The sequence below is a fragment of the Macaca nemestrina genome, chromosome 11, assembly GCF_043159975.1.
Source record: "Macaca nemestrina isolate mMacNem1 chromosome 11, mMacNem.hap1, whole genome shotgun sequence".
In the NCBI taxonomy this organism is placed as follows: Eukaryota; Metazoa; Chordata; class Mammalia; order Primates; family Cercopithecidae; genus Macaca; species Macaca nemestrina.
In genome coordinates, this window is record NC_092135.1 from 46,058,560 (window position 1) to 46,079,812 (window position 21,253).

Consider the following 21,253-nt stretch of genomic DNA (forward strand, 5'->3'; position numbering starts at 1 on the left):
TCAGTTCTTCATTGAATAATTAATTAATTAAATAAATATTTATTGAGTGCCTATGAGGTTCTATAGGCCCTGAGGGTACAATAGTGACCTAAACAAACAAATATTTACCTTTCCAGAAAGGTATATTTCTAGTGAAAGAGGCAAAGCAAATAATTAAAATATGTTGCGTGTCTGATATTGAGAAATTCTTTGGAGAAAAATGAGCAGGGAAGATTGCTAAGGAGAGCCAAGATGAGGATAAAAGTTGCAGTTCTAAGTAGGATGTTTAGGGAAGTCATCACTGAAAAGTTACCACTTAAGCAAAGATCTGAGGAGGCGATGGAGCAAGCCACGTGGGTATCTGGGGGAAGACTGTTACAGGATGAGGAAACAGCAGCTGCACAGTGTGAGGCAGGAGTGTACCTGGCATTTTGGGAAAATGATGAGGTAGCCATTGTGCCTGGCTTGAGCAATAGGAGAAGGCTCAGACAGGTAATAGGAAATATGATTGTCTTGGTCCTGAATTCCTGTTTTCTTAAAAACTGGGAACTATCCTTCAGAGATTAACTAATTTCTATCATTCTTCTCTTTGTCCTTTGTCCTCTACATCTTGCAAGCTATCACATTTTATTGATTCCAACTCCTATGTTACTCTTCTGCCGTGCTCTTCATCCTTGATACTTTTGCCTTCATTTGGGCTTTCATTGTGGTCACCCAGCTGGTCTGCTGCCAGGCTTACATGCTATATTCAACACTCATTCACGAGATATTTATTGAATACCTTCTGTGTTCTAGGTCCTGTGGTATGTATTGGAGATAGAATGGTTATTAAACTTGAAATGATCATTGCCCTTAGAAAAGTCATAATAACTGGTGTATACAGACTGTTAATGACATAGCATTGTAATAAGCACTTTGAGAACAAGCACTCTTAGTAGCACATGGGGGGCTGGTAGGTCTGATTTATGAGTGCAAACTCTCCAGAGTAAGCTATACTCCTGTTGCTATCTGAAAGATAAGTGGGAGTTAGACCTTCAGAGAGAGAAGAAACACTGTCCAAACAAAGGGACCACTTGTACAAATGCCCAGAGAATGGAACCGAAAACAGTTTAATGTTACCAGATACAGCATAGGGGAAAGTGGCTCAAAATCAGCCCGGACAGGTACAAAGGAGCCAGATCATACATGGTATCTTTAGGCTCTGTTTAAAGTATTTGGTTGATTAAATGATTTGGTTGACCAAAATGATAATTTTAAACGATCATACAATAATTTATCTCCCAGAATTAAAACCCACCAATGATTCCCTGCTGGCTTTAGGTTAAATTTAAACTGTATAACATAGCACCTGAGGTGCTTTAATCTGGCTTTTGCCTCTTCAACATCAGCTCCCACAGGCGCCACTCGTTTGTTTATACACTAACAGCAAAGAACTGCTTATAACTACTCCCCAGAAGAAACATTTCAAGTCTCCAGGCCACAACAGATTCTAAGAGCGCTCTTTGGTCCTTGCCAACCTCATGAATTCATTTTTGTCCTTCAAAATTAATCTCAGATGTCATCTTCTATAAGAATCGTTTCCTGAAAATTCAAATAGAGCTATTCATGTCCTATTCTGTGGTACCACCACTTCTGTATGATCTTTTCTTGCAGTTATCATAATCTGCAAAACCTGTTTACATGTTTAACTTCTCCACTAGTGTGAGCTCTTTGTGGGTCTGTGGATTTTTTTTTTATTTTTATTTTTAGTTTGTGCATATTTTAGCATAGTGCCTCTCACTTAACTGAACTTAATAAATAGTGAATTTAGTTACTCTAATAGAAGGCTTGGTTTATTTTTACCAAAAACCAATGACAATTATTTATAGGAAAGAACATAAATTTATAGGTCATTTAAATCACAAGACTGTGATAGTGCTCGTCACACTTGTTATTTATTGAATGATAGCCAACCTTATTATAACATAATTTTCATGAGAACAGAAAGCTTATCTGCCTGTTGACTGCTCCCCCTCCACAGCTAGCACAGTTCCTGGCACGTAGAAAGGTATTTCACAAGTACTTGTCCCGATCCCACTTGGTACATTATTACAGTTTATATGCTTTTTTAAATTCTTTACTTTCAGTCACATAGTGATATGGTCACCATTAAATATTTAAATAATTTTGTAAGTTATTATTTGAATCAAAACATCTGTTCATTTTTGTTTTACTTTATTTTTTTCTTCTTATTATACTTTAAGTTCTGGGATACATGTGCAGAATGTGCAGGTTTGTTACATAGGTATACACGTGTCATGGTGGTTTGGTGTACCCATCAACCCATCATCTACATTAGGTATTTCTCCTAAGGCTATCCCTCCCCTATTCCCCAACCCCTGACAGGGCCTGGTGTGTGATGTTCCCCTCTCTGTGTCCATGTGTTTTACTATAATAATGCGTTAAAATTTCGATTTCTGGTTATTGTTTTTTTAAAAGCATAGTATTTTATCATAGACAATAGGTTGTCTTCTCCAAAATGAGTACTTAAGTCCTAAAAGCATGAAACTACCTTCTAGGCACTTCAGAGACCTTGAGCAGTATCTCTTATCCAGCCCAAGCTCAGGTATTCCTTACATAGCAGCCTGCAAAGCATCCACCATAAACACTACTACAGATGCCTCACAGATAACATCTCAGAATTATCTCATCACTGGGTGCAGTTCCGAAAAGAAGAAATTTAGATAGCAAGTAAATATTTTTAAAAGATACAGCCTTACTAGTAATCACTGAAATTGAAGAAGTAGGATTTATTAAACCTTTCTCACTATCAAAGTTTTTTTATTTCTTTGATACTAATAATACACATAGAAGTACACATAGAAGTAAGTGTGCTGTGAAATGGACTCTCTCAGATGCCACTGGTGAAAGTGTAAATTGGTTTAACTTTTTTATTCCAGAAGACAGTTTAACAGTATATGTTGAAAATATTTAAAATGTTCATATGCATTAATATCTCAAAAATATTCATCACAATGGAAATGTTTTAGAACTAGATAGAGGTGGTAGTTACACAATATTGCGAATGTATTAAATGTCATTGAATTGTGCACTTTAAAATGGTTAATTTTACATTATGTGAATTTCACCTCATTCTTCTTTAATAATTATCCTAATGAAATAATACACTAACATTAATTAGAGTGTTAATTTCAGCATTATTTACAATAGTAAAAATTTAAAAATAAAATAAATGTTTAATAGAATAGTGATTGTATATGATCCATCATATGCTAGAATACTGTGCAACCATTGAAAATAATATTTTAAGGGATTTTTAATGATATGGGGAAGTGCTCAAGAGAAAATGTCATGAAAAATGTTGAATATAAAATTATACAATTAAAGAGTTACGCAAAACAAGCATACACAGCAAAAGACCTAAAGAAAATTATAAGTGTTACTTGAACTCCTTTAAGCATATGAAGCCCTTGTCTCAGGGGTTTAAATGGCAGGTTTTTCTTTAGTCTCTTGCTGTTTTTTGGCCATTTGGGACTCTGATTTTGTCAGTGGTCTGCTCATTATACCCAGAGCTTAAACCTTCATGGTACGAAGAGCCAAGACAAGAGAAAATGTTACTAGTATACCAACTTGGGAGGTTATACTTGGCTGTTTATACTGTCATTTAACTATAAATTGGTTAAGTATGATTTGGAGGACTAGCTTAGAGCATCAAAGTTATTGAATATTTACCATGTGTCTGACCATATACTAGATATGTTCACATCCATTATTTCCTGTAATCTTTTTTAAATTTTATTTATTTTATTTATTTTTATTTATTTATTTTTGAGATGGAGTCTCACTCTGTCGCCCAGGCTGGAGTGCAGTGGCACCATCTCAGTTCACTGCAAGTTCCGCCTCCCGGGTTCATACTATTCTCCTGCCTCAGCCTCCCGAGTAGCTGGGACTACAGGCGCCCGCCACCACACTGAGCTAATTTTTTTTGTATTTTTGTAATTTTTTTGTAATTTTGGTAGAGACAGGGTTTCACTGCGCTATCCAGGATGGTCTCGATATCCTTACCTCGTGATCTGCCCGCCTTGGCCTCCCAAAGTGCTGGGATTACGGGCATGAGCCACCACGCCCGGCCCCATCATTTCCTGTAATCTTTATAAAAACATCGTAAAGTAAAAAACTGCTTTTTTACCTACTTTACAGATGGAGAAACAAAAAGGGCCATTTACTTTCTCTGGGTTACACAGGTAGTTAATCGAGACTCAAACACTAGTATTCTGTTTCCAAATCTATGCTTGTTCTCATATACCACACAGCTGTTATTCCTCTATGCCACACTGGACATCACAACACAAAGCCTCAAATACAAACAGCCCTCAGTTTGCAGATAAGTTGTCTTGTAACTATATTTCTGTTTTGTTGTTGTTGTTATTATTGTTTTGAGACAGGGTTTCTTTCTGTCTCCCAGGCTGGAGTGCAGTGGTGCAGTTGGCTCACTGCAACCTCTACCTCCCAGGCTCAAGCGATCCTCCAGCCTCAGCCTCCCAAGTAGCTGCGACTACAGGCATGTCCCACCATGGCCGGCTAATTTTTTTGTAATTTTTGTAGAGATAGGGTTTCACCATGTTTCCCAGCCTGGTCTTGAGCTCCTGAGCTCAAGCAATCCACCCACCTTGGACTCCCAAAGTGCTGAGTTTACAGGCGTGAGTCACCACACCCTACCCTAACTATATTTCTCAATTAGAAGTATATATATGTAATGCTTTTTCTCATAGGTACAGCATTATACTCATTAAGACTCAACCCCCAAGAGTGTTTCTCAGGTCTGAATTGGCAAATAACTCAAAACTCATAATGCCTTTTCCATGACAATTGCTAATATTTAGTTAAGCTTTCCTTGTGCAGGTACTAACCCTTTTAATCCCCTCAACAACTCTAGGAAACAGGAGCATTATCTCTGTTTTCATAAAAGGAAGCTGAAGTACAAAGTCAGACAGGTAATTAGTACCAAAACCAAGATTTGGATCCAGGCAGTCTGAACTTGCCCTGGCTTTAGTACCCTTCTTAACATGGTGTTTCAGGCAGCAATCAAAATTGGCACTCAAGAAGAAATCTATGTGCTGTTTAAAATTTGTCTGTGTTCTGAAAGTGTGTGATACATACTGGCTCTCAACCCTGGCTGCACATCAGGAGTTTTCTGGACATACAGAACCCAAACCCAACTATGGAAATCAGTGTTAAGTTGCTCCACAGAGGCCGGGCACGGTGGCTCACGCCTGTAATCCCAGCACTTTGGGAGGCTGAGGCCGGCGGATCACGAGGTCAAGAGTCCAAGACTAGCCTGGGCAGCATGGTGAAACCCCGTCTCTACTAAAAATATAAAAATTAGCCAGGCATGGTGGCGGGTGCCTGTAATTCCCAGCTACTTGGGAGGCTGAGGCAGGAGAATCGCTTGCACCCAGGAGGTGGAGGTTGCAGTGAGTTGAGATCGCGCCACTGCACTCCAGCCTGGATGACAGAGCAAGACTCCATCTCAAAAAAAAGAAAAAAAAAGGATGCTTCACAGATTGTTTTGGTGTGGTATATAAGGGAGTTATGAAAATGTGGAAATGTATCCGGACATTACAATAAATAATGAGTAGTGTGGCCATTACATGCTATAGAGAACAATCATAGCTTTTGGAATCAGGTGAGAAAGCTTCCTAGAGGTGATGGCATTTTCAGTGGTCATGTGAAATATCATGGGAAACTGTTGAGCAGCATCATTTCAAGGGATAGGATGTACTATAGGAGAAGGATAAGCAGAAGAGATTTATATGTTTTTTCATTGAAAATTATAATTAGGGATGAACTTGCATCTAAGCTCCTTAGTATTAGATTTTAAATCTTAGTCCACCAAATTTTAATTTGCTTTATATCAGTTCTTTAAGAATTACAAAGGAATTAATAATCCTTCTCTCTTTTTAGCTTGCATGGCATTTTATTTGTACCTCTACTTTTATAGTGATTTGTGTGTATTTGATATCCTCAACTCTGTGTTCTTAAAACATCCAAGTACCTAAAACTTGCTTTGCACGTAGTAGGAGTTCAAAATATTGTTATATTGAATTATGAGAAAAGACTCAGTTATCTTCTGTATTATTAGTTTTATAGAGGAGCTGTGATGTATATATAATGCTAACAATATGGAAGTCTAAATTGGAAACATAAATCCAATTATATGTAATATATGGAAACATATACAATGGAGTTAATAAATTATTTGTAGCTTAGAGAGCCAGGTTTATTAACAAAACAGAAAAGATGTTTGGTAAGTGAGCTTTTGTTATTTGTTCAGAGATATATTTTAGTCATGGTATTTAAATATCATTGTTAAACTGATGATATTTATTTACTATAACCTGTTTGGAGAAGTAATGGAGAAGTAAGCAATACCATATAGAATCTCTATATTTGAAGCATACAAGAGAGGAAGAAAGGAAGGAAGATAGTTAAGCAGGTAATCAGAGAGGAGAATTTAAAATGTATGTCATTGTAATTTTGTCCCCTCATAAGAGGTTACAGTGACTGGCTTAAGGTAGAGGACCTGGAATGTCAGGTTTTCAGTAAACTACAAAGTACCACACCTACTGAGAAAACCAAAGTGTGTGCTGATCAAGAATATGCCATGCAGATGGGACTGAGCCAGTGTGGATTTAAACTTCATTCCCTTTATGTATTTTTCACCACGTCTGTCATTGAAGAGACCCATGAATTTAAGTATTGACAGACACACTGGACATTTTACCCTTTAGCCCAGTTGAGGGGTGTGTCAGTTTTTCACAACAGTGAGGAATTTGTTGTCACAAGGCCCAAAAGCATTTATGGGATAAAAGCCAGGCTAGTAGTAAATCTTGTTATACTGCATACTATTTTTATATTATGTTAAATAGATACACTTTGCTTTTTTCCAGGAGGAAATTGTGGCTTGAATTCTAATTAATAAATATTTAATTGAAAATATGTGTTCAAATGGGTTTTACAAGGTGTTATTTTGGAAAGGGCTTTTAATCCTTAGAAGTTTGAGTTTTTTATGATTTTTTCTTTTCATTTTCCATATATAATATGACCAAAATTGGGTATTAGTATAACTTGTTGAAGCGAGTTTCCTCTGATTTGAATTAAAATCTCTCTGGACAGAAATATGTTAGGAACTGGAAACATCTGTGTAGGTCTCTTCGTCATTGCAGTAGTACTCCCATAGACTTTCTGTATTACTCCATTAAATAGGAAATAACTAAAAACCCCAAGCCCCAAATTACAGATATATTATTTTTCTTTTGAAATTTTCTGTTTTGGAATTGTGAATACATTTTTACTTACAAAACTATGTAGTAAATGGATCTAGATTTCTGGGGAAATGTTCCCAAAGATCACACCATCCGGGGCATCTGGGGAGAAGGAGGCATTGATTGATTTCAGATCATTGTTGAGAACTACACCACTGGAAATGAGAGGAGACCATGGGGAAGAAAATTCCAGAGGCAATTCATGCCTTATAACATCCCTGGGCCTCTCATGGAGTTTCTGTTTTGGTAATGAACAAAGCTCTACCTTGATAAAGCAGGTCTTATATATTAAATGTTAGTGTATTATCCATCATCAATAATATATTTTAAACATTCATGTCCTACTGTTCATTCTTAATCTTAAACTTTTGCCACTCATAATTTTCCTTTGAATTACTTTTCTCACTTACTTTTTCGTTTTCTTCCCCTCCCCTTCCCACTTGCAGGGTTTCACTTTGTTACCCAGGCTGGAGTTCAGTGGTGCTGTCTTGGCTCACTGCAACCTCTGCCTCCCAGGCTCAAGCTACCATCTTGCCTCAGCTTCCCAAGTAGCTGGGAGCACAAGTGTATGCCACTGCACCTGGCTAATTTTTTTCTGTATTTTCTTTGTAGAGACAGGATTTCACCATGATTCCCAGGCTGGTCTTGAATTCCTGAGCTCAGGCGATTCACCCACCTCAGCCTCCCAAAGTGCTGGGATTACAGGTGTGAGCCACTGCACCTGGCCTTATTTTCATTTTAATATGTGGTGCTGGCATTTTATAAGCTACCTTGATCACTTTGGAATAAAACAGAGACAAATAAATATTTTTAAAATGTGATAAATAATAGTTTCGGCACAACCATAAGCTATTTTCAGAGGAAGCATAAAACAGCATGAAAAGATGACATAGAATACTAGACCTAAGTTCTGGTTCCAACTCTGCCATTTTCCACCAGAGATTTTACTTCTTAGTCTCAGTTTTCTCATCTGGTAAATGAGGCTAACACCTGTACTCTAAGATACTTTAAGTACCCTAAGGTACTTAAAGAACATTGTATTTGAAAAGGTATATGGCATAAACCAGAAACTTCGTAGTAAATATTAGTTAGATCTGGATCAGATTTTCACAGTTTGGGAAAAAGTATTTTCATTTTTATCCCTTCAAAATCTGCCATTCCTATGGCTAAGTTGTTAATGGTTTGTTCCGTTCATTAGGAATATGAGTCAGGGCACTTTAAATTCAGAGAATCTGATTCATTAAGACCTGATAAATGCTGCATTTGTGCTGTATCTGGGGACCTTCTCCTGGAGAGGAAGTATTACTCTATGAGCCTCCATATTGCCTCTTTGCCAGTAGACAGCATCCACTACCAGAGAAAGGTGTTTTTCTAGCCTTCAAAGAAGGAACATAAAGCACATTTTCTTATAGAAGCTGTGCTATAAATAGCATTACTTTTCTTTTTTTTTTTTTTCCACCAAAGGCTATTTCACTCTTAACATAATTAAACAGTTGTGCATTTGTGAGAGCATAACTTTGCTCCTACATCTTTTATTGCAAATGGACCTTTCCCTCAGCTGGATGTAGACTAGTCTTGTCAGTTCCACGTTGGCCTTCATTCTAAGCCTGCTTTTTGAAGATTAGAACTTCCTTTAACCTGTTTCACATCCAAGCCAACAAACTCTTATCTCCAGATGATTTGTGAATGAAGTAGGATTATATTGTTACTTAAAAACCTTTTATGGATTAATGAAGAACCGTATGAGTATTCTTTTCACACTTGTATGTTGTTTTGGAGTGGAGTTAAAAACTTAATAAAAAACAATAGGCACAGTGGAGGGGGAAAGAAAAACTTTCGGTTAAAGTGCTGGGATAATTTTTAAAGATGTTAGAATACCCACTTTTCCCCTTTTCCTCAGTTTGCTTTATTTTAGAAGGTATGCCTTTTAGCATATGGCTTCATCTTTGAGACTGGTGACTTGCTATAAATTTAATAGAATAATTTAGAGTATAAATAGAGTAATTCAGATATATTTCGTATTAATGGAATTGCTAAGAATACAGTCAAGGCCTAGTTCTTAATATATAGCCACATACCAATATCTTTTCTCAAGTATTCTCTTAGTAAGAAAATGAATTAAAAGTAGAGATACACAGATTCGAAATATGTTCGTGTTGGGAGGTGGTACAATGCTAATAATACTTCTTGAGGTATTATTTATGTTGAAGGTATTATGTTGTGGAGCTTAAATGAAAAGCTCTTCAAATTGCAAAAAATAAAAAAAAAGAACTACATTAGTAATATTTTTTATTTGTTTGTGTAAAGGACATTTGAAAGAAATGGGGAGAGCTGGATGCTAGCCCTTCTTCTGTCACTGACTATGACCTTCAGCAAATCAACCTTTTTGCTGTGTGTTCCCTTTATCTGGAAAAGGAAGGCAAACTCTCAGGGACTGCTAAGGTTCGTTTCAGATATACATTTCTGTTTCTATTAAAACTTTAGATAAGAATTTAGTCATATACTACATAAAATGTTGCTTTTCTTGGGAGTTATTTATAGTATATAATTTTATATTGCAAACAACTCTTTTACAGTATACAAAAATTCCACTTTATTCTTTTTTCCTAAATGGTTACTGCTTAATACATTGTATTTCTTGTCCAGGTTTTTTCATTTTTAGAAAGAAAATATCTTTTTTTAAGGTAAATCTCCTTTCCTTCTCAGTTCCTGCTACCTCTCTCTCTTCACCACCTCACTTCTCCCCAAAAACCCACTCCCACACTTTAAAAGTAACTCTGGCAATCACAGAAACCTACAGAATAATGACATAGGCACCCTGACAAATTCTGGGGCACTACTCTGCAGTAGCAATAGACCAATGCCTGACGACTATGCTGTGAAAATATAACTCAGAGGAAGCAAATGTATGCATAATTGACCCAAATAATATGATTTTATAGCATAGCATAGTTTAAGGAGAAATGTCATTTCTCCATTTTCTTGCACATATTGCTTTTCACCTTTTCTTCTCTGTACTCTCTGCAAAAAGTAATCACAACCATGAGTCAGTTTCACAGCTACAAATATTAGTCCTGGTACCAATATATAGTTTACATACACTTAACTTTTTCACTGATGCATTTAGCTTTCAAGAAATTACTACTCTTTAATAAACCCACATCGGTGGGCAGTATGTGACCACAAACACCCCTATCTTTGGGTTAACCATCCAGTCTGTTTTAGCCATCCATTCAGCTGTGAGCTCTAATCCAGAGTGGGACATTGAGCAAAGTGAAGATCCAGAAATAACCCACTGGACTTAGCATCTCATTGACCAAAGAAGCTCTGGCTTTATGGAGATGCTGGGATCTGGACCTGAGCCCTCCTGGTCAGCATCTATTACCTGACCCAAAGGAACACAAATGATGTTGAACAATTCAAAAGAAGGAGGCCCTAAGATTCAAGGCAGAGGACTGTTAATAGGGACCGAGAAAGACTTTAAAGCTAAGGAAAAATTTAAAGCTTAGTAAGAAGAATCTTACTTAGATTGAGGAAGTATTATCCACACAAAGAAAGTATTTGTGGATCCTACAAATGACTTTAATCCATACTTGTTTTTTTCCTTAATAGTATCTTCCTTCACGTTGCAGTAGGAGTGTAGCCGTTTACTAGGGGAACAGACAGGCTGATTATTTGGGACAATGTTTCACATCCTTGACTCTTGTTCTGGTGGATGTTTGTTCTTCCTATAATTTGGATCATACCAGGAACTGTAAGGAGTATTTCTTGAATGAGTTAGAGCATAGACTGATATTATTATTCTTTGAATTTTTCTGTGTTTTCTAGTATCCTGATACCAGGCTCTTATTTTGTTACCATTTTGAATTGAGAAGTTACAAACTACATTACTGTAACAATACTTTGCTATTGTTAGTGTATTTTCAGCTAGTTTGCCAAAATTTCACCATCATTTAGGGCTAAATTTACTTTGTCGGAACTATCACTGTGGTAATTATGGATGCCTAATGGTTTTGCTAATGTAATAAGTGATGTGAGTGGTCTGCTCATATGGTTTGAAATCCCTTGCCATTTTGTGCACATCTGCCTTCCAAAGGCCAGCTCCTGTAAGCCTTTGAGCTTCTAGAAGCCACTAGGGGAAGACCTTAAGCAGTGATTGGCAGGTTTCAGCATACAAACACACTAACTTCTTTGGCCCTTACTTAATCAATTCTAAGGAACGTGCCTATACTATTTGTCAGAGTTTCCTCTACAGGATTAAGCTTCAGTTGGCCCCTGTGATTGCTATCTTAATATATTAGCTGCCTTCCCTTCTGTTATCATGTTCCCCACTCCCCTGTCCGTTTACTGAGACCCTCCCAAATAACTTATCTTCACTCATTCCTTGTCTCAGAGTCAGCTTCTGGAGGAACTCCAACTAAGACAACTACCTAATTAACCCAACAATTAGAATCATTCACATTTAGACTGATGTTAATTTATTTTACACTGTTACGATAAATTGTTTAGAAAAAAATTGACAATTTTTCTAAATTGCTATAAGGGTGATCTGTTTGAATTTATTTGAGATGTAAAATATTTAGGATGACAGATCTCTTTTCATTTTTTTGTGACACAACATTGTTAAAATTGCTGGCTATCAAATACTAATAAAAATTAGCAATAGTGTGTGAGTAAAAGGGTGTTACATGGTCACTCTTTTATTAGCATTCTAAACCTAATTTTTAGTAAAATCAATATAAGTAATAAAGTCTTAACACTGATAGAAGTAATGAAAAATACATTCTAACAAACAAAAAAGAATATAATTCTAACAAATGTTTATATAGATCTATAGTCTAAACTAAAATGAACCTTAATACCTCTAAAATGCTCAAATGTAAATGTTTAGGGGCACCTAAAAATGCCAAAGAACTGAAAACAATAAAAGATGGTAAAGAAATAAGATCCTAAGACACTAAAAACTATTATTCAGAGAACTTAATGTACCAAATAAACTAATAAAATATTTAACAGCCACCTTGATACTAAAAGTAAGATGTAATAAAATACTCAAATGAAAGTATTAAGACAATCCACTTTATATCTCCACCCATCTTATCTGTCTTGGCCTGCTTTTCCTCAAACCACCAGCATGTTAAGATAATTCAGTATACTTTTGTTGTTCTTTTGCTTAATTTGACCAGTTTTGTTTATATCACAAGTTGAGAAACTGCCACGTATTTTTTCTAAATGTTTTGATTTTTTAAAAATGTTCTTTTATACTTCAAATAACTCCACAGACATTGCAGTATAATGAATAGGATCATAGGTCTTAGAGCCTAAGCATGGACCTTAGGCCCATTCCTGGGTCCAATCCTGGCTCTGACACTTTCTTGCTAAGTGACCCAAAGCACTTTACTTCTTCTCTTAGCTTTGATTTCCATCTGTTAATTTGGGGATGATCAGAGCATACTATCCATAAAGTTGCTTTGAGAATTAAATAACTTTTTTTCCCCCCCCCCAAGACGGAGTTTCGCTCTTGTTGCCCAGGCTGGAGTTCAATGGTGTGATCTTGGCTCACTGCAACCTCCGCTTTCCGGGTTCAAGTGATTCTCCTACCTCAGCCTAGCAAGTAGCTGGGATTACGGGCATGTGCGGCCACGCCTGGCTAAGTTTGTATTTTTAGTAGAAACGGTGTTTCTCCATGTTAGTCGGGCTTGTCTGGAACTCCCCAGCTCAGGTGATCCGTCTGCCTCAGCCTCCTAAAGTGCTGGGATTACAGGCGTGAGCCACCATACCCGGCCGAGAATTAAATAACTTAAGTGTACAATATATGCCCGGCCGAGAATTAAATAACTTAAGTGTACAATATTTAGAATAGTGCTTGATGTGTATGAATGTTCAATAAATGTTCAATTTTTTTCATGTAGAAACAATGTATTATGGGTGAAATTAGAATTTATAAAGTTGAGTTGAGATAAAAAGTGGTTGACATATATAACCACTTTTATATAATGATTAGTATGGGGAAAATGCATTCTAATTACCAGACTACTGACTTCAAAAATGAGTGTTTGAAACACAACTCGTTTGTAAAATACTACATTTTTTACTAATTTTTTCATGTAGTGTTTACTATTTTTCTAGTAAGGCAAAGGAAAAGTGAATGGTATGCCTTCTGTGTGCAAATCAGCACTTTTATGTCATTGCATGTAATCCACAAACAGTCCTACTAGGTGTCAGAACTTCGTTTAAAAGGAGGAAGTTGAAATTTTACAAGGGTCCAGGGATTTACTCAGATAGTAGCCCTGTTGTAATGTAGTCTCTTTAACTCCAAGCTCAAAGCTTCTGCTACTGTCTTCTGTTATTAACAGGAGAGAGGTTTGATACATGTAACAACTGTTATGCTACAGGCACCAACCATTCTGGCATCACAGTGGATGCCAGAATACTAGAGGATCCCTGCTGTACCAGGTGTTAACCTTAGGGAATATGGAGGTGTGTTGGTGGGGGTAGGGTCCATAGAGAAGGGGATATTTGGAGAGCTTGAAGCAGTGGCCATTTTCCAACCGATATTTAAGTATTATATTATTTATTATTTTAACAACTAGTACAGCCACACTGTTCTTTCTGACCAAACATTAGCCTTATCAAAATTTTGATATAACTAGTGTTATTATTAAGTATAAGAAAAAATTTAAAGACCACATTAATTTTTGTTTTCATGTTATTTCTACGAGATGTTTTTAGGACCAGGCATAATTGAGAATTTCTTCCTTGTAATTCTTGCTAAACCCTAAGTACATAAATATTTGGTCCTGTTTCACTTACAATTGATTGATTAATCACTGGTTGTTTCATTTCCTGTTGCCATAGCAAGAATACCTGAGACTGGGTAATTGATAAGAAAAGATAAATATTTCTTACAGTTCTGAAGGCTAGGAAGTCTAAGACTGAGCAGCCAACATCTGGTGAGGGCCTTCTTGCCTTTATTATTTTCAGCCATTTTTTAAAAACATTATGAACTTGCAGTAATTTAGAGGAAGAAGCTTACATATTAATGTACTCTGTCCAAAATATTTCTTAATCTATTATAAATATCATAAAGGACTTTATTGTTTATTTGTTTTCCAAATGTGAATTTGTCTCATTTATAACTTTCCTCTTGTTACATATTCTTTATCATCAAAGAAGAATAAAACATTGTTACCTAACAATCTACACACTATCTGCTCAAATTTGCTAAAAGATCCAATCTCTTTATTTTGTAATTTGGAAGCAACACAAATCACTGATTATATTTGTTCCTCTTTTATCTTTTTTATGTGGTAGAAAATTTATTTGAATTACAGATGTTAGACAGTGAATATATTTTCTTCATTTATATTGTAATATTACATAGAATGTCATTCATTTCATTCTAATGCTTTTAGCCTGAACCATATGAAATTACCAATATTCGACATTTTTACCAATAAAAAGGACAATTTCACCAATTCAACCCAATTTAGAAGCATATATTGCCAAAAATATTGAGTACTTTTGAGGTAATCTTTTTATTATCTCCGTTTATGAAGTGAATGCTTAATTTTTGTTTCAGTTACTAATGGTTAGTTGTTCTCTGTTGCAACTAGCCAATGAATAGATGTTTTTATATATTTTATATTTTATTTTTCCTGAAAATCATACTAAGATTAATTTACGTGTATTGATTTGCAGTCTTCTGTGCCAATTTAAGATTCTATGTAACGTATTTTTATATAGGACATATTTTATTATAAATATCTATATCTATATCTGCAACAATATCTACAGCTGTATTCTTAGTGCCATAAAATCACAAGAAAATCATAGCATTATAAAGGCCAGCAATATAGGGAACATTTAATATTTGATTCGTTCTAAGTAGCATTTGAGGCTATGTGTGAGAGGCAGTATTAAGCCTTAAATCACTCATATGGAGCAAAATGGCTGATAATATTTTGGTTTAAACATTTGAATAGTTATTTTTCTGCATCGTCATTTCAGTTCATTATAAACAGAGAAGATTCAGCAAGTTTCTGGAAATACTTAACATACTTCACATTTTATTTTATGGCTTTTGAATTGTCACCTATGAAATCTAAAATTATGTTCCATTTATTTTTTTGTATATCTTAAAAAACTTGACAGGACAATTCTCTAAATGTAAAAAAAAAAAAATCTGATAAACAAGAATGACTTAGAAGTTCTTTATGGTTGCACTTGCTCATATTCAGATTTTATTTTTTGATTTGTGAATTATCACCAAGTCAATAATGGCCCCATCTTTGTTTACTCCTGTACATAATTTGTATAATCCAGACATCTGTTTTTGCTTATAAGGGTTTTATTTTCATGTCAGTGTGTTATTTTCCCTGTCTAAACTCTTCATTATTTGTCAGATTGGCATAATATTGTGCTGCTCTGGGTAAGATTTGAAATATTATTCTCTTCTGGTAAAAGATATCTGTTTCTAGACATGATAAAAATCAGGCATTACTGCTGGCTTACAGAATTCCTTACATAAAATGGTTTCTTTTACTGTTATGAGTGCCTGCACCAAAAATCTACAGAAACTCAGAGCCTAGTGTTTCTCCCCAGTGCTGGCTGTTTTGATGCTGTAGTCACATTAACTTACCTAGTTTTCCTACATCACTGCGTATGATATGATACTCCTGTTCTTCTGTATGTTTGCATTTTCTCTGCCTCTCATTTAATTTTTAAGTATTTTCACATGAGGGTACTTCTCCACCTCCTTGCACAGAGTTCTGACACCTCTCCCTGCTATGTTTTTGTATGTGTGTGTGCCTACTGGAAATTTTTGGAATTATTTGTGCCTATTGGAATTTGTTTTAGTTATGTCAGAAATTTTCGTTTTGCTTTGTTTTCTTCTGCATTTCTTTATTTTATAACTTCTTAATTTATTCCTAAGATGTAGCTACTTATTGCATTTTTTTTTTCTTTTGTCAATTATGCTGCCTGAAGTGTTTTCGCTTGAGGATTTATTAATGAGGATTCTTTATTTGGGGGTTTTGTTTCTGTTTTTTTGATAATTTTTAAAGTCACATAGGCTGAAGTACGCATCATCTAAAAGATTATGCTTTACATTCTCAATGTCATAAATACTGGACAGAGATTGTTTATATAAAGTCTTATAACAAATTTGATCTTTGCATATAAGCAATTTATTTGCTAATTTTAATCATCTATAGCTGCGTTTTGATGCTACTCCTTTAAAACATATCTACGGGAAAAGAATTTTTAGTCTTTATGTCCATTAAATGGTATTTATTTAAAAATTTTTTCTATAAATTAATTCAAATATATCTACCCTCTAATTTGTTCCCCTCAAATTAGTCTTAATTATCAAATACTGATTCATGAGTCTACCATATTTTATTGTTTAAACCTATAAGATTTCCTTTTGTTTTTATACAGAGAATGTCTTCTAAGTAGATTTTAAGCTCTGATTCAATATTTTCTGCTTTAGCTCCTACAACACCCTAGTGGTTTGTTCTGTTGAACATACTGGAGTCACTGTTAGACCTATTCATTTCTTTGCTACTACCATATAAATAAAGGATTGTGGTCTACATTCTAGATTTTTTTTAAGCATTGAAGACGATTTATGATAGCTTAATGAAATGTATCTTTATAATAGTGTTTTTCTTGGAATGGTAGTGTGTTACATGTCCAATGCCCAAAAATGTTATCATTGTACCATTAAAATACTAGAAAATATGTGAACGTCCTTTAGGATCTCCTAATTTTTGTTGATAAAGACAACAGCACATCCCTCCGTCCTCTTCCCACTCCAGAGTCAGGGACCCATTTTCTATTTTATCACCAACAAGAACGTCATTTTTTTGTTGAGCAAAATCCCAAATCTTTTGCTGTTTTTTATCTGGTGATTTGTTTGTTTGCTTGCTTTATTTTGTTTGTAATGGTGGCCCACCACCAATTTATTATGTTTGTTTTCGCTTTGGGGTTAGTTAAATATGTTAGGTAATGGACTGCTGACTGGTAAAACTAATGCCTATATTTTACCATATTGCTTAAGCCTCTCTCTCTCTCTATATATATATATATACACACACACACACACAAACACACACTTTAAGTTTAAATATATACTTTAAGTTTAAATATATACTTTAAGCCTATATATATATATACACTTTAAGTATATATATATACTTTAAGTTCTAGGGTACATGTGCACAACATGCAGGTTTGTTACATATGTATTCATGTGCCATATTGGTGTGCTGCACCCATTAACTTGTCATTTACATTAGGTATATCTCCTAATGCTATCCCTCCCCTCTCCCCCTCCCCACAATAGTCCGCAGTGTGTGATGTTCCCCTTCCTGTGTCCAAGTGATCTCATTGTTCAATTCCGACCAATGATGAGAACATGCGATGTTTGGTTTTCTGTTCTTGCGATAGTTTGCTGACAATGATGATTTCCAGCTTCATCCACGTCCCTACAAAGGACACGAACTCATCCCTTTTTATGGCTGCATAGTATCCCATGGTGTACATGTGCCACATTTTATTAATCCAGTCTGTCACTGATGGATATTTGGGTTGATTCCAAGTCTTTGCTATTGTGAATAGTGCCGCAGTAAACATACGTGTGCATGTGTCTTTATAGTAGCATGATTTATAATCCTTTGGGTATGTCCCCAGTAATGGGATGGCTGGGTCAAATGGTATTTCTAGTTCTAGATCCTTGAGGAGTCGCCACACTGTCTTCCACAATGGTTGAACTAGTTTAAGTCCCATCAACAGTGTAAAAGTGTTCCTATTTCTCCACATCCTCTCCAGCACCTGTTGTTTCCTGACTTTTTAATGATCACCATTCTAACTGTGTGAGATGGTATCTCATTGTGGTTTTGATTTGCATTTCTCTGATGGCCAGTGATGATGAGCATTTTTTCATGTGTCTGTTGGCTGTATAAATGTCTTCTTTTGAGAAGTGTCCATTCATATCCTTTGCTTGCTTTTTGATGGGGTTGTTTTTTTCTTGTCAATTTGTTTGAGTTTTTTGTAGGTTCTGGGTATTAGCCCTTTGTCAGATGAGTAGATTGCAAAACTTTTCTCCCATTCTGTAGGTTGTCTGTTCACTCCAATGGTAGTTTCTTTTGCTGTGCAGAAGCTCTTTAGTTTAATTAGATCCTTTTTTTCAATTTTGGCTTTTGTTGCCATTGCTATTGGTGTTTTAGACATGAAGTCCTTGCCCATGCCTATGTCCTGAATGGTATTGCCTAGGTTTTCTTCTAGGGTTTTTATGGTTTTAGGTCTAACATTTAAGTCTCTAATCCATCTTGAATTAATTTTCATATAAGGAGTAAGGAAAGGATCCAGTTTCAGCTTTCTACTTATGGCTAGCCAATTTTCCCAGCACCATTTATTAAATAGGGAATCCTTTACCCATTTCTTGTTTTTCTCAGGTTTGTCAAAGATCAGATGACTGTAGATGTGTGGTATTATTTCTGCGGGCTCTGTTCTGTTCCATTGGTCTATATCTCTATTTCGGTACCAGCACCATGCTGTTTTGGTTACTGTAGCCTTGTAGTATAGTTTGAAGTCAGGTAGCATGATGCCTCCAGCTTTGTTCTTTTGGCTTAGGATTGTCTTGGCAATGCGGGGTCTTTTTTGGTTCCATATGAAGTTTAAAGCAGTTTTTTCCAATTCTGTGAAGAAAGTCATTGGTAGCTTAATGGGTATGGTATTGAATCTGTAAGTTACCTTGGGCAGTATGGCCCTTTTCACAGTATTGATTTTTCCTATCCATGAGCATGGTATGTTCTTCCATTTGTTTGTGCCCTCTTTTATTTCACTGAGCAGTGGTTTGTAGTTCTCCTTGAAGAGGTCCTTCACATCCCTTGTAGTTGGATTCCTAGGTATTTTATTCTCTTTGAAGCTATTGTGAATGGGAGTTCATTCATGATTTGGCTCTCTGTTTGTCTGTTATTGGTGCATAAGAATATTTGTGATTTTGCACATTGATTTTGTATCCTGAGATTTTGCTGCAGTTGCTTATCAGCTTAAGGAGATTTTGGACTCAGACGATGAGTTTTTCTAAATATACAATCATGTCGGTACAAGGAGGAGCTGGTACCATTCCTTCTGAAACTATTCCAATCAATAGAAAAAGAGGGAATCCTCCCTAACTCATTTTACGAGGCCAACATCATCCTGATACCAAAGCCTGGCAGAGACACAAGAAAAAAAGAGAATTTTAGACCAATATCCCTGATGAACATCGATGCAAAAATCCTCAATAAAATACTGGCAAACCGAATCCAGCAGCACGTCAAACAGCTTATCCACCTTGCTCAAGTGGGCTTCATCCCTGGAATGCAAGGCTGGTTCAACATACGCAAATCAATAAACATAATCCAGCATATAAACAGAACCAAAGACAAAAACCACATGATTATCTCAATAGATGCAGAAAAGGCCTTTGAAAAAATTCAGCAGCCCTTCATGCTAAAAACTCTCAATAAATTAGGTATTGATGGGACGTATGTCAAAATAATAAGAGCTATTTATGACAAACCCACAGCCAATATTATACTGAATGGGCAAAAACTGGAAGCATTCCCTTTGAAAACTGGCGCAAGACAGGGATGCCCTCTCTCACCACTCCTATTCAACATAGTGTTGGAAGTTCTGGCTAGGGCAATCGGGCAAGAGAAAGAAAAAAAGAGTATTCAATTAGGAAAAGAAGAAGTCAAATTGTCCCTGTTTGCTTTAGACCTTTTTAAAAATCATGATACCCTGTTAAGTACTTATTGGTTTCTTTTGGCTGCATCCAAAAGGGGGCAGTACAACTTTGGTGTTTAATTTGTGAAAGTGTTTTTTTTCTTGTTTGCTCCTACAAGTTCTAGTGATGGCTTATTCATCAAATCATAGAATTGGAAGAGACCTTCAAGGCTACCATGATGCAGAAGGAATTTAAATATGCCCTCTGGTTGAATTCCTTCTTCAATAGCCCTGTCTCTTATCCAGTAATTCCATCCATATTTTTAGGATAAACCTGAACAATGAAATCAGCAGTAGTTGTCACTGTTGCATTTCTTCCCTTCCCTTCTTTTTTCTCCTCTATAGAACTTTCTAGCACTGAAAAATAATTTCTGGCAAACTAGAAATATAGACAATTCCTGTTGGTGGTCATAATGAGAAAAAGAGGAATATGATATTTGAGAAAAGTAAACGAAGATGATGTCAGTGGTAGTGATTTTTTAAGGAAGTCATGAAAATGATAAAGTGGGAAAGTAAACCTGGGATTTCAAACTGCACTCCATTGGTACCAGTAAGGAGGTATATACTGTTAGAAATGTGTACTAGCTGGGCATGGTGGCACACATCTGGAGTCCAAGCTACTTGGGAGGCCTAGGTGGAAGGATCATTTGAGCCTAAGAGGCCAAGGCTGTGGTGAGCCACGATTGCACTATTACAGTCCAGCCTGGGTGCCAGAGCAAAACCCTGTCTCAAATTAAAAAATAGGAAATGTGTCAGAGAGACCACTGAGTAAGGACTCAGTGCAGCAAGAAACAAAACCTGAGAAGATATGAAGAGAAGTTAGTATAAATATACTAGTCATAAATTTCTAAAGGTGCCAATATTTGGATGGAAGCAGACAGTAAGGTTGTGTGTGTATATATATATATATATTCCAAAAGTAAAGTAGCTTCATAAGCATTTCTATAACACTTCCCAGAGGACGTTCTTGAAAGGTACTAGCAAGAATGGAAAAATAAATGGAAATTATCCCTAAAGTTAAAATATGTGAATTGTCATTGATCATATCTTTAGTTTGCTATCCTTTTAAAAATTTTGTTTTAGTGACTGTATGCCTATTGACATAGACTTTCATGTTCACATGATCTTAATCACCTAATTCTGTTTTTCTTCACAATGTATTAGTTTTCTCA

At 35.8% G+C, this 21,253-nt stretch overlaps 1 protein-coding gene across 18 annotated transcripts in view; it reads left to right on the forward strand.

Moving 5' to 3' along the window:
- Positions 1–21,253, forward strand: part of LOC105492700 (methyl-CpG binding domain protein 5) — a 512,463-nt gene that overhangs the window by 146,548 nt on the left and 344,662 nt on the right. The window contains exon 2 of one of the 18 annotated variants that reach the window (XM_071073814.1): positions 9,612–9,746. The exons of the other annotated variants lie outside the window; for them this stretch is intronic. The gene's annotated coding sequence lies outside the window, so the exon portion shown is untranslated. The remainder of the gene's footprint in view (positions 1–9,611; positions 9,747–21,253) is intronic. 18 annotated transcript variants of the gene reach the window in all.